This window comes from Phasianus colchicus, chromosome 2 (genome assembly GCF_987193195.1).
Source record: "Phasianus colchicus chromosome 2, bPhaCol1.hap1.1, whole genome shotgun sequence".
NCBI classification, from domain to species: domain Eukaryota; kingdom Metazoa; phylum Chordata; class Aves; order Galliformes; family Phasianidae; genus Phasianus; species Phasianus colchicus.
The window spans coordinates 81,562,943-81,577,936 of NC_143437.1; the positions used below are offsets into that span (position 1 = coordinate 81,562,943).

The window sequence follows — 14,994 nt, forward strand, 5'->3', positions numbered from 1 at the left end:
CTCATATTCTCCGCTGAAATGCTAAGGCATGAGGAATGGCTCACGTAAGTTGCAATTGGGGAAAGAAAACAGACAACAAATACATCTTTTTCTTGTTCGTACATTGAGAACATATTATTTCATTCATTTGGCAGCTCAAAATTTAATTTATTTCCATCTTGCTGTTTTAGACAAGGAAGTTTACTGAAATATCATTTTTAAGGGACAGCAGCTTCCTTTCAATACTTAAATAGCTGAGAAGCTAAAAAATTTTCACTAAAGATCGAAGCATCTTTTTGTATGTGTTTTTTCATAGATGCCAGAATTTAAGGGCTGAAATTGCACTTTCTGAAAGTGATAATTTTAGGAAGTCTGAGCAATGGTAACTGAAAAAAAATCAGGAAAGCTGAGCATCTGTTAGGTTCAATACAGTGCTGTATATGGTATTATGTTGTGTTAACATTGTATTACACAAACAATAATGTTGCTATTGATTTTGTGTAGTTTCACCCTGACCTTTTCCTCTTGTTTCTTAGCTTGTCTCTGTCTCTGCATGACGTGGAACTAAGGAGAAATAGGTTTTATCTTATTACAAAACAAAAATAAGTAAAAATAATTGAAGAAAAATTGGCAGTGAGAGGCTGCAGTTTGGAAGATATGTAGCACTGACCAAATCACATAGTAGATGATAAATTTTGATTTAAGTGTAAGACAAAATAACTGAAGACTGTTGTAGAGTTTCTAATGATGAACTTTTGGACAAAGGACATTGTTTTTTCTCTAGGAATGGAGCCTATCTGTCCAGAATGAGATACATTATGAGCGTCCTGAGTCCAGCATGAAATTTAGAATGAACCAAGACAGAAAAGTGTAGGAAACCTCAGAATAAAAATCCACAAAGAAATCACAGAAAAAAAAAAAAACACAAAAACAATCCACAGCATATCCTTTGCCAAACAGCACTGCAAATGCCAAACATATGGAAAAAAATATACGAAGCCATGGATGCACACTTCTGTGTTGCATACACTCAAGAACAACCAACAGCAGCATATTGCTGGCTCAAACAAGTCTCACAGGACTATACAGCAGCAGAAGACAAATGGACAGCCAGCCTGAGAGTTAATACGACACATTACTCTTAGCACAGTCAAGCAGAAGCAAAAGTGGTGCCAAAGCAAACATATTTTCTCTGAGGGAAAAAAACAAAAACAACCTTACGGACAGAAGAAAACACATTGTCATAATCCAGCTCTTCTAGTCAAAGGAGCGTCGCCACAGAACCCAGGATGAAAAGGAAGTAGTTCAGACGTTCTACGTATTGCTTTAGAAAAATCTCTGTGGTCTCACAAAAAAAGCCTTAAGACTGAGGCCAAGAGATAGCAAAGTAGGCTGTTTTTCTCAGAATTCTACATCAATAAGGAGAGCCAACAAACGCACAGTGCACACAATTCAGCGCTGAGAAAAAAACCTTCATTTAGACATCAACGCAAAGAAGCTCACACTGAAGTAGAACATGGTAAATACAAATGATTATTTGCATGCTTAATAAATCAGGAGGCTCTAGGAAGTTGGTATCCAGTTGTAGAGAAAACTCACATTGCAGACTGTAATCTTTAACAAAGAGACAGCAGAGGTAGATGAGATTTCAGTCATGAGTTGCTGTGATTATAAATGCAAAACAAATTTGTTCACTGATGGCTCTAAGAAAAGCATTGCACAATCCTCTACAATGGCGTGGTCAAAGCTTAAAAAGCAAGCTTCATAGGAATGAACAAAAAACCAAGCTGTCAATGAACTCAAATAAATAATATGACTTTGGTCTCAGTTCATGGGTGAAAACTGTTTCATGTTTTTATTTATGGGAGCCTGCTATTAGCTGACACTGACCATAAACCACTTGTTGACAGTGCCAGGAGGGGCCTGGCAACCCATTCTGCTGCCGCTAAGAATAGAGATTGTTATTTCAGCCACAAATGTATGATTTGCAAATTGAATGCCAAGCGGGGAAAGAATTAGTGCTTGCAGACACACTTCAGAGCATTTTGACTGTGTGATGGAGCTAAGTCAAGAGGTATGTTATGTACTGTGAATCTGATTAAAAATGTGGTCTGATTTCAGTAGAAATGAGGACTAATTATCCCTGGCATTGTTGTTAGGAGCAAGACCCTACATCAACAGCCCTCGAGAACTGGTACAGTGTATTCCTAGACCCCATTGTGAAGGAAGGCTTTTAATACTTTTAAGATTTTATTTGAAAGCACCAAAATAATGATTCCCAAGCTATTACAGAAAAAAAAATGCTTCAAAGAACAGGTATAAGGGAGACTTATCGAATCAGAAATCTAAGAATGTTAAAACAAAAAGAACAATTACTTTCATTAAAGCTAACTCATTTACCACAGGTACTAAGAATATATAGCAAGCCTTCTAAAAGAACTAATGCTCATGATGTGGAAGGGCTCGGTATATTAAATAGTTACAGAGAGATTTTTTAATGTCATTTTGTTGTTGTTACTGTTTGTTTGCTTTTTCCACTAAGCCTTTTTTACAGTTTTTCTGTCTTCTCTGAAATTACAATACTAGGCAGCAATGCTGCTAAAACAAGTGACTGCATACATAGCTTTCGTGGAACACGGTATGCCTGGCCCAACTACAGCATGCTTTTCAGTAGGAATGAGTTTGCTGTGAAGTTTGAATTTAAAACTGTAATTAACTAGCTTAAATTACATCTAGCTAAAGCAGTTGGAAGAAGTTCATGCCAAAAATATACTGCTTATATAAAGATACTGATATTGACATGCACCTGTATTTCATACTATTCAGTTGAAGTAAAAATATCACCAAGGAAGTATAGAATTTTATTTTCTGCAGAACAGTCGAACAAAATAGCTTCACTGCTGTGTGCTGCTATTAGGTGTTAGACATTTTTGGAGATAAATGAACAACAACAAAAACTTTGTACGGTTTTGAATGTAATTCCTACAAATAGCATTGCAATCGCATTGGGGTAAAAACATTGTCTTTTGATGAGATGGTTACTCAAAAAGGGTAAATACAATGAAGAAACAGTTAGAGCAACTCAATATTTCACTGAAAGAGCAGACACAAATCATTTCCTTTGGAGAAGGTAGCTGCAGCAGGACATGGATACAGCAGATTCAAAGCACAGCAAAGTCAGAAAGAATGAATGTACTATTTCCTAACAAGACTGGGTTTTGTGGGAGAACCACAGGTCCAGACAAAATTATAAACTGCAGGTAAATTCTATTGCAGATGAATGTGAAACAAACTGAAAAAAATATCTTTAACTCTCACTAAAGGGTTCTAAACCATTTATTTAATCTCACAAAATGCAATCACAGAATCACAGAATAGTCAGGGTTGGAAGGGACCTCAAGGATCATGAAGCTCCAATCCCCCTGCCACATGCAGGGCCACCAACCTCCACATTTAATACTAGACCATTTGGAATTTGGAAGTTTTGTGGATCATCCTAGGAAGACATCTGCTAGGCATGTAAAGATTTGGAAATTATTAGAAAAGGGAAAAAATTAAATAATGAAAAGGGAAAAGAAACAAAAGTATGCTACTGTTTGCTCACAACTTGAGCACCACACATGATCCTGTTCTCCTAGCCCATGGACAGGTCTAATAGAATTAGTACAGTTGAAGGTGAGAAAGGAAGGTGGTGAGAATGAGTAGGAGTATAAAACAGCTGTTTTATAAGCAGATATATTAGCAGTTTTTAGTACTGAAAAAGATTCCTTAGGAGAATATTTTAAGACCATGAAATGATAAGCACCATGGAGAACATGAACTGGGAAGGATTATCTACTAGTCACAACACATGAATAAATAAATGAATCTGAGCATCAACTTTAAAGCAAATAGCTGTAATTATAAACACAAATGTTGTGTAATGATTGCTGCAGGATGTCAGGGAATAGGAAAAAAAGAAATTATTCAAATGTACCTAGATAAATCTGTGGATGAAAATACCTGAGAACCATTAAACACACAGAAACAGGTGAAAACACTGCTGAGCCAGGTAGGAGGATGCTGGGACAGCAAAGCTACGGCACTATGGCAAGAGAATCTTGACCTCATGTTACTGTTTTTTCTTGTCATGCATTTCTGGGAACATAGACAGGATTACAGATTGTATATACCTTATTTTGGCCTCAGCATAAGCCCATACAGATTCCAAGTAGTGGTAAAAACTCAAAAGAAAGTAGAAAGAAAACTCGGGGTGGAAGTTTTCTGAGAATATTTTAAAGGAGAATAAAGAGAGAAAGCTGGAAAATGAGTTCCTCCCATATTGTCATTGATCATAAGGAGGACAGGGAGCAGTTGGAGAGGGTCCAGAGGAGGGCGATGAAGATGATCAGGGGACTGGAGCACCTCCCCTATGAGGACAGGCTGAGGGAGCTGGGCTTGTTTAGCCTGGAGAAAAGAAGGCTGTGGGGTGACAGCATTGCAGCATTTCAGTACCTAAAGGGAGCCTACAGAGGGGAGAGGAATCAACTCTTTGAAAGGGTAGATAACTGCAGGACGAGGGGAAATGGTTTTAAGTTGAGGGAGGGGAGATTTAGGTTGGACGTCAGGGGGAAGTTCTTTACAGAGAGAGTGGTGAGGTGCTGGAACAGGCTGCCCAAAGAGGTTGTGGATGCTCCGTCCCTGGAGGTGTTCAAGGCCAGATTGGATGGGGCCCTGTGCAGCCTGTTCTAGCATTAAATGGGAAGATTGGTAGCCATTCCTGTGGCAGGGAGGTTGGAGCTTCATGATCCTTGAGGTCCCTTTCAACCCTGGCCATTCTGTGATTCTGTGTGATTCTGTGATAAGGTTTTTCATCTCACATCAATTCACTCATTTTTTTAAATTTACTTCACTGCCCACTTATCTAATCTCTATTTCATCAGTTTGTCTGTGCTATGAGAGTCAGTGTCAAAAGCCTTGCTAAGGCTAAACAATGCTCTCTGCTCACCCACCAAACCAATCATCTAGACATAGCAGGCAGTCAGGTCAGCCAGAACTACACTTACTTCATAAAACCATGCTGATTACTCCCAGCCACCACTTGACCTCAATGTTTGGGTACGATTTCCAGTAGTTGCTCCAGGATCTTCCCAGACATTGAGGTGACATACCTGTAGTTTCTGAAATCCTCCTTCTTGACCTTCTCTGAAATAGAAGAGGCATTTGCGTTCTTCCACTCATTAAGAATCTCCCCCAGTGACATTTCAAAGATTACTGAGAGTGACCTCGCAGTGACATCAGTTCCTGCAGCATTTATGGGGGCAAACTGTCAGGTCCCATGGAATTATCCATGCCTGGTTTATTGAAAGTCTTTCTCCTGTAATCATGCTCCACCATGGATAAGTTCCTCTTGCTCCAGACTTTCCCACTGATCTCAGTAGACTGGAATACTTGAAGGCTGTTCTTATCACTAAAGGCAGAGGACAAGAAGGCAAAGAGTACATCACACATTTCCATGCTGTTATCACCAAGCCTCTCTCATTCAGCAGCAGTCCCACAATTTCCCTAGTCTTCTGCTGCTATTTTAAGTGTATAAGACTTTTTCTTTTCCTTCACATCCCACATCACATTCAACTTCATGTGGATTCCAGCTTTTCTTAAGAACATCCATGCACACTCAAAGAGTGTCTCTATCTATAATCCCCCAGTGGGACCTGTCGCTGCTTCCACTTCCATTTTATATTTCAGATCACTGGGGAGCTATTTGTTAACCCATGCAGACCTTCTGGAACCTTTGCTTGATTGCTTACACATGAAGAAGGATGCAAGCCCAAGAAGGTCTTGAACATGAAGGAGGTGATCCTCGAGAACTGACTCCTGTACCCTTCTTTGCAGGGCTGTATCCCATGGGTTTCTTTAAAGAAGATCTCTGAGCAAAGTCTGATCTCCTGAAGTCCAGGGTTGAGATGCTGCTCTTTGCCTCGCATCTCAAGATCCTACATTTCACCATCTCATGGTCACTAGTCAAGGCTGCTCCCATACCTTCACACTCCTGACTAATTCTTCCTTGTTTGTATGTATCAGGTTTATCAAAAGGGCTCCCCTTATTTTCTTCTCAATTACCTGTATCCCTGGCTTGGGGACACAGCTCAGTCCCACTCTCATTACCAAAGCACTGACTCTCTTCTGGGACAGCAGGTCTGCAGGTGGGGCAAGAGCTGTCTTCCTGGTGTACTTTCCTGGTAAAGCATCCAATCTCAACCACCATGTCTCTATGTCCCAGAAATCCTCTGCCTTCCTCTCATCAAAGTAGCTGATGGAAGTGCTTTGGTTCCTGCAGGGTTTTGGAGAAGTTCCAGCCATTCTCCTATCCCTACTGATAACAGCCACCTGACTCACCGCTGCAGCTTTCTTGGTGGCATGGGCAAGATTGGAGTCCCTCTGCCCTGGGCACCTGTTAAGAGGCTCTGGATGTCCCCATGTCCCCACAGCTCCCAGCAGCAGAAATGCATCCCAACTTGGGAACTCACTCTGGGATGAGGTCTCTGATGTGCAGGAATATGTGCTCTTGAAGAGCTGGACAACATGCCCTTCCATGCCCCAATGCTCCTGTAGAGGATGCAGATGCTGATCCAAGCAGAAATGTTAGCTCCTTCTGTGTGCTGTCCTCTGCAAACTGTTGTGTCCACTGCTGCATACTGGAAGCAGGCTAGCTAAATCAGAAAAACCCTCAGTTATTTTTGGTTTTGTGCTGGACTTGTAAGCAGAACATCAACTTTTGGCAGCTCTCCTTCCCAGCAAATGTATGAATTGCACTCAGTCCTCTAAAACAGCTGGAAATTTAATTAATTCTAGATGTTTTTCCTGTGCAGACCCTCACAAACAACATAGACTCAGTTCTTCTTCTGTCTCTTTCCAGAGCCTCATCATCTCCATAAGGTTCAAACTTGTTCACTCTATTATTTGGAAGAGTACAGAGACTCAGGAGTCTGAAGCTTTTTCAGTTCTCTGTTTATCCTCATTCTCAAATGTTTCCGTTTAGACTTACAAAATGTGTGGAAACTCTATAACTTCCTTTTTCTGTGCTTCAATTTCCTTCTTGCAAAATAAGCATAATATTCCTCCAGGTCACCCAGTATCTGAAATTACAGAACTGAAAAAAAATCATGGTGCATAACAATTATTGCTTTGTTCAGTCAGAGCTATTCCACTACTATGGTAAGTTTGTAATTTAAAAATGTTTTGCTGCATCATTTTTGTTTTCTAAATCAGAAATTAAAAATACAAAACAATTTATGTAATTTCAAGTAATGCAAATTCCAATTCCCACACAAGTCTTGCAGTCAATACTATTCAGAAACTTGTGAGGGAATTAATGAAAAAAACCTCTTTAGGGGGTTAATTTTAACAGTGTGCTGTAAACAAGCAATAAGACCACATGCTGAACAAAGCAGAATAAAAATTTAATGAGTTGTTACCCTTTAAGAAAGATGCTGCCCAACCTTTTAGTAAATGAGGATGAAATCTTGTGAAAGACACAGCATTTGTTCAGGTAATTAGAGACTCCATCATAGCATATGCCATATGCATAAATACAAGGAAACTAAAATAAAGATGAAGAGGAAACTTTAATTAAGTTTTCTTAAGTTAATTAAGGGAAGCTTTAAGGGGGTGCTACCAGCAGCCCTTCAGGCCTGTGAGGAGGTCACCAAGAAGACGGATTTGGGCAGGATGAGAGGGAAAGAAGCTAAGTTGCAACAGGAATGGTTCCAATTAGGTGGAAAGAAAAACTTGTACAACGTGAGGACTGTCCAACAGTAGAGCAGGTGTCCCAGAGACTGTACATTTTTTACATCCACCTGAAAACCCCCAAATCTGGTCTGCTCCCTACTGACCTTGCTCTCAGCAGGAAGTTGCTCTAGCAATTGCTTCCCACATGAATTATCCTATGATTCTTTGAATTTACTTTTTCATCCCATTTGCCTGTTTGAATTTGTAACCTCATTCTTCTTTATGCTTCTTATTTATGCCTCATCATGTAAAGCTTGTAATGGCAACAGTGATTTAGGTTTTTTCCTTTGTAGCTAAGCTGCTTTCAGTGAAAAGTCATTGGAAGCTAAAGGCCACCTGAAACATTGATTTCTAAGTTCTTATTTCAGATCACAATTTAAAATATATGCTCATACTGATCCCACCAACTAAGTATTGCCGGGGGATGGCTCTTTCCTCTGAAGTGTCTAAAGCTGTCATACAGCACTATCAGAATTGATTATTTTATTTCCACATTCTGCCTGGAAAATCCATCATATCATTTCTCCTTATTTTAATTGAGAGATTTTTGGGGGGAAGAAGAGATCAAGAGTAGAGTGCTGCACAATGAATATTAACTTGGACAGATTTGTGGAGATCATCTGGGGAGACTGGGCTACGAGTGAGTTATGGAGCCTTCAACACCAGCCTGGTGGATTTTTTTTCCAGTGAATAATAATCAACAATACTAGGCTTTTGGTCAGCCTGAACTTAAATAATAAATTCAATCCAGATGTATTGAACAGCTTTAAGTGTGTTGGTTCATTTGTTTTCTTTGTGAGCCAGACACTCGAAACCAGAACAGAAGAAAAAAATGTTTCCTGCTCACATAAGGGCTCAAGAGCTTTTCAGGATTTTTCAGGAATATGCAGGATAAGAGAGATGCAAATGAAGTTCCATTTTCTCTCTATGGGAACTGAAACCTGCTTTCTTATCTTCCTGCTGAAAAGCAAGAAAACAAGTAGTCCTCACTTCCACTCTGCGATTTAAAGAACATACACATCTTTTTCCCTAGTGGAACATAAGAATATCACCAAGAGTTAGAGAGGAAGCTCAACCTGAGGCTGGCCTGCCAGTCTAGAGAGTTGGGCATTGAGGATATGGGGCACATGGGAGAGGAAGAAATTCAGCGTGTCATATCTTGTGTGAGAAATCTGATCTCTGAACGTATGGAGAAGGACATGAAATTGCCACATCATATTTTATGAAGCTAGTGCTTTATTTCTTTGGCTTTTCTTCCAAATACCTTCATGTTTTTGTTTTCACCAAATGGGAACATTCTGTGTCAGAACGTCTTTTTTGGTTCAAGCCAAAATTAAAACTTAGAATTTGGTTGGTGCCAATGACATTTTTCTTTCTTTTTTTTTTCCCCATTTTACAGCATAACTGGAAAAAATATATCATTAATTTATACAAAGCTTTGCTGCAGCTTTGCAAGGGTTACTCGGTTAAGAGCTGGAGCTAGAGAGCTTCTTCCAGCCTTGGAATAAGTAGGCACAGCTCCCGTTGGCTTTAAAGTTTATCCTGGTAACTGTCCAGACTGTGTTTGAGCCATGGGATAGAAAATAAATGTAACTGAAGAGGAGTTAATAAAAGTTTTAGACACTCCTTAAATAATGCACTTTTAAAGCTCCAGACACAATAATCCCAGTGCTTCTAAAATTAACAAAAGTTCTTCTTGTCCTTGCCTGACTTGCAGAGTGGTCCTATCTCATATAATTGATAAACTCTGGAAATACAGGGACTGTTCCTTCTGCATGTATTCTTCACAGCACAATTCTAAGCATACATGCCGTACCCTGGGCTGTGTCAGGATCTACTGTGCTTCCTCCTCATCTATTCATTCCTTTCACTCCTCAACGCACAAGATCCTCTGCTATTGCCATGGGGATAGCCGTTCAGTCAGAAAACTGTTTATTTCATTTCAGACACTTACATGGTAACAGCGGGCCCAGGTTCATTCCAGCTTTTACTCCTGGTAAGGATAAAAACAAATCCTTCATTTTAAAATGTGCTTTGATTTCCAAGTGGCCTGCTTGATTTTGTTTGCTTCCACCAGTATCTAGCAATGATTCTCGGAAAAAAGAATCCTTCTTCTCCGGCATCATAAATCTGAAAAAGAAAGATGATATATTCTTCTTTTCCCACTTTTGTTCTTTTTATATGTGTACAAGATTTAAAAGGCTCTTCAGACCTCCATTACTACCAGATGTGGTCCACTGCCAGACCAATCAGACTCACTGTGAAACAAGGTTTCCTGTCGTTTTAAAGTACAGCTGTCATCTCAACCCTTGGTGCTGTAAACAAGCAGTTGCTGGCAGAAGACCATAAACAGAACTATAATCTATGCACCTCAATTTTCCACTTGTCTGGCCAAGAAAGGTATCTCTCCATGACATCATTCCATCTCATCCATTTCTCTCTCTCTTCAGCCCTTCAGCTTTTATCCTCCTTATTATTTCTTCTGCTTCCATTTTCCTTGCATCCCTTTGAATCATTTCACTGTGCCCTTTTGGTTATGGTAGCCCAACAGTGACTCATGGAAACGCCTTTAGACTCCTTGCCTATTTATTCTACCAGCCATATCCTGTTATTTGTCTGTCTCTCAACTATTCTTGTAACTGGACAAGCTTTCTGCTTGAATTTATAAATGTTGCTTTTCTTGCTTAGCATTCTCTTTCTTAAAAATGCAGCTCTGGCATTCCTCCAGTGCTTTTTCTGCCTAATTTTCCATATTCTGCTGACCAAAAGAACCCTACCTCTTTGACAGCTTAGCCAAATGCATCCATCCACTCTCCTACTTCTGGTTTGAAAACCAAACTGACCTCCTCCTCTTACATTGACTCCCATTTTTCAGCCCTCTTGTCTCATTGCAGGGAGCCTAGCTCTGACCATGGCAGAAGCCAGAGGTCTGCCCTTAGCACTAGCTCCTTTAACCTCAATTTCTTTAACCCTAGTCCTGAGACAGCAGAAAAGAGAAGATGTATATTTTCTTGCATTTCATAACATTTCTTATTTCTCTTTCTTGACACTCCCTTGCTAGGTTGTTAGTATATTCTGCATTCTGAGAAGCCTGAGGCTGCCATTACAGATGGCATCCATAGGACAAAAAGCCCTAGTGCTATGTGTCAGTAACATATTAGTCAATCTTATTGCTAACAAATCATAATATTTTTTTTTCTTGTTCTATTAGGCTTAGGAGAGATTTTCTTCATCTATGCTTTCTGAAGCACCACAGACTTCACTTGCTTGTGATGAACTGAAAGTTAACATTCTATTGCACAGAGACACATGAATTTAAAATGACATAGGAAGTTCTAGCTCCTTACAGTAGAAACTGCCAGAGTCAAACTAAGATTCCAAGGAAACAAGGAGCTCCATATTTCCTTCCTTCAGAATTCAGCTTCTAAAACTGAAAGCTCTGGTAAAAGACTTTGGTAGTATAAGGTGGGTTTTAGGGTACAGTCAGTACTTACAGCTGCTAAATCTTTCCATGCCAGCTCTTCTGCAGAGAGATTCCTTGGGACCTTGTGAAAAACAAATGTTATTCTCAGGGGTCAGTTGCAGCTTTAGGTTTTGAAAGCAAAGATATCAGAAAGGAAAAGGTTTATTTATGAACAGAACATATGTCAATAGGGGCGAATAAGGAAACTTGAAAGAAACTTCAGGGTTCCAGCCAGCACTGAATGTCATTGGCAGATAAAGAGTCCAAAATCTTTGCATCTGTGTTTTTTTAGCTGTTAGTCATAATCAAGAACTCTCATCCTATACCCCACTATTCATTAAATATTCTCATCTAAGGAAAAAGAAAGCTGTTAAGTCTCACGTAAGTATATCCTAGACTGAGTTATCATTGCTTTCTCCATGGTGATTATAATGAACAATCTCAAAACAAATGGCATTTAAAAATCAGATACCTGGAAGACACTTAAGCAACACATTTTTGTGGCATATACATTACTTTCATGCCCTGGTGAAAGCTGTATTTTTCAGCAGAAAGATGTCAGTGTTCTTCCTGCAGAAACAATAGGTCAGAAGTTATTTCTGATGCAAATATGAGGTGACTCTGAAGCTGGTTGCTGCTGTGCTAGGCATAAACTTTTCAGGAATTTCTTAAAGTCTTAGAAACCAAAATCTCACTCTTTGAAGTGAACCTTTTTTGGGAAGGGCTCCTGTAGTCATGCAGTCTTATTTCTGCCTAAGCTGCTATTTAGATGAAGTGCTGCATCTGAAGGTCAGTCTGTGAATTCTGCAAGTGGCAAGGATGGATTTGAGCTCACAAAAGCTAAGTAGTGCCTCGAATCCAGGCCCCCTACTACTAACATTTCTGTGTGTTCAGCAATTTGCACAAGTCTTGCGCACTACCCAAAGGCAGCACTGTACACCAAACAATTCTTCCTAAAAGCTATGATCAATTGGACATGGTGGGATACCATTATTTATGCTTGTAACTCCTGTCTAGGTGCTGGTTCTAAAGGCCCTTTTCTGAACTTACATTCATAGTCTTACAGGAAAAAGCAACATGCATGGATCTCTTGGCAAAACTTCAGGGGCTGAAAGGTTTGGCGATGTAGTCTTTGTCAGATCTTTTCACAGAACATTTTCTTACAATTTGTGGTTTAAAGGATTAGACAGCAGTTTCCTACACACCTGAAAGTTTCTTATCTTCAACACCAGTCATGAAGAAATTATATTTAAGTCTCTGTCTGAAACCACCATCCAGGTAGATTTGTTCTGGCTGGGTTCAGCGCTTAAATTATAGATATGAAGAGAAATCGGTACAATTATCATATTACTTCTTTATCACAAACTCAAAGCAAGTAATAAACACAATGAATCATAGAATGAATCATAGAATGGCTTGAGTTGGAAGGGACCTCCAAAATCATCCAGTTCCAACCCCCCTGCGATAGGCACAGACACCTCCCTTTAGTCCAGCTTGCTAGATCTATTTTTTTTTTCCAAGTGCAAACAAGAATTCATACTAACAGTCTACTTACTACTACTACATACTAACAGTCAACCTTCTACGTTTTACAAACACTCTCTGTCCAATGATGCTCTTTCTAGGAAAACTTCTTTCTTTGTTCATTTTGAAGACCAGCAAGATTATTTGGCTGTCTAAAGACTTCAATGTAGGAAAGTCTGACTAATCTGCCATTGATTTTACTCTTCACAGTCCAAAACATAGTGTTTATCACTACCGATTTGGCAGCAAAGCATGCTAGGGAATGGGGAAAACAGCTTGAAAAACAGTAACAAACAAAAAATCCACAAACAATTCAAAATCTTTAATAAAAAATAGGTTCATTTCTATACCGAAAACAATCCTTTACTAAGTCTCAACAATAAGGACATAACAAAAAGGTGAAGGAATAAACAATATAATTTCTAAGCTGCAAAATTAAAAGTTATTTGAAGAGGGGTAATATGAGTGCTAGAAGATATGCCGTCTTTTTAAAAGTATCTATATCTGAGTATGGACTCCAGTTCCCAAAGCCAATGGTCTGAAGGGGGTCACTCCTTCTACATTCTCTGGGGCACAGCCTGACTGGACTGTGTGGACTGCTCCTCTCACAGCAGCCTCAGCTTCAGCTCCCTGCCCAGGCAGCCCTGTGCTTTCACAAAGTGGATATTGATTTACAAACATCAGCAGGTTGGACTCAAGCTCAGTCCTGAATTCCAACCTAACTTACAAATCAAGACTGAAGGTATAGGTTAAACTTAAAGCCTGAATGCATTGTTCTAAATTACTGCAGATTCATTTGCGGCACTGCTAAAAACTGTCATTCCAGTTATATAAAATATTGCTGTCTCCTACTATTTTGTATCAGAATAAGCAATACTTGGACATCACCAAAGGATAACGTTCATTTTTACTGCAAATGTTTCAAAGATTTACTTAAAGACCTCTGGATCTGTGTTGTTTTCTGTACACCCGTGTTCAGAATAATGAATATAGTAAGAGGCCAAACAGGAGGTTTCCACAAACACAACTAAACCAGTGTAAGCAGAGAAAAAAAGAAAGGAACAAAAAGTCTGCTCAAAAAGAATACATGTTCATATGCAAAAAGAAATATAATCACATAGGTAGAACTAACATTTTCTATGTGACTTTATCATGGTAACCATCATATTGAAGATATATTTATTCTGAAGTACTGGGTCCAGATGTGGAGTCCTTGGTACAGGAGAGACATGGATCTGTTGGAATGCATCCAGAGGAGAGCCACAAAAATGATCCAAGGGATGGAACACCTCTCTTATAATGACAGACTGAGAGAGCTGGGGCTATTCAGCCTGGAGAAGGGAAGGCTCCATGATGACCTCATAGAAGCTTTTGCGTATTTAAAGGGAAGATACAGAAAAGAAGGGGACAGACTCTTTAGCAGGGTCTGTGGTGACAGAACAAAGGGAAATGGTTTCAATCTTAAAGAGGTTAGATTCAGATTAGATATAAGGAAAAAGTCTTTTACAGTGAGGGTGACACAGATTGCCAAGAGATGTGGTGGATGCCCCATCTCTGGAGACTTTCAAGGTGAAGCTGGATCAAGCCCTGACAACCTGATCTAGCTAGTCACTGCAGGGGAGTTGGACTAGTTGACCTTTAGAAATCTCTTCCTGTCACGGAGTTAACTAGATCAATCTACACCCGTGACAGGGATCTGTGCCTGTGACAGGGGGCAGTAGGCCCCTAACCCCCTCCACCCCCCCTGGCCCCACAAAATGGGAAGGAAGGAAGGGAGGAAAAAAACAGCGGCAACAATCTATGGAGGAAAACCTATTTTACTAACTATGATTTCGGAATGCAAGATAACACAATATCATACAATCTAATTGAAATAGAGACTAATAAATCAAATAAGATAGGAGAGAGAGAGTTCCTGAGACCGAGTCAAACCTGAAAAGCTTGGAACAGCTAGGAAAGCACCCTCCAGCACCCACTGCCAGGCAGTAAGAGACCGCCCAACCAGGAAGGGTCAGATCCCGTGACTTCCATAATGGATAGGGATAGGTACCTGGAATTGGAGCATTAACACTTTAATTCCAGTACATGATGTTTGATGTGGAATACTGAAAACCAAAAAACATAAAACCATGACACTTCCAACTCTAAGGATTCTATGATTCTCTCACTTATCTTCTGGTTTTCTTCACTTCCACTGAAAACATCTCAGTTCGTCCATTAGTTATAGGTAAGCAATATGATAGAAAATGCTCATGCTA

The 14,994-nt window shown here is 39.7% G+C and overlaps 1 long non-coding RNA gene across 1 annotated transcript; it reads right to left on the bottom strand.

Moving 5' to 3' along the window:
* Positions 1 to 7,000: 7,000 nt before the first annotated feature.
* On the bottom strand, positions 7,001 to 11,296 carry LOC149919141 (uncharacterized). Its single transcript, XR_016464812.1, has 3 exons — positions 11,244 to 11,296; positions 9,704 to 9,879; positions 7,001 to 7,111 (listed from the first exon to the last, which is right to left on the bottom strand). It is a non-coding gene; the product is annotated as an uncharacterized LOC149919141 (long non-coding RNA).
* Positions 11,297 to 14,994: the final 3,698 nt, after the last annotated feature.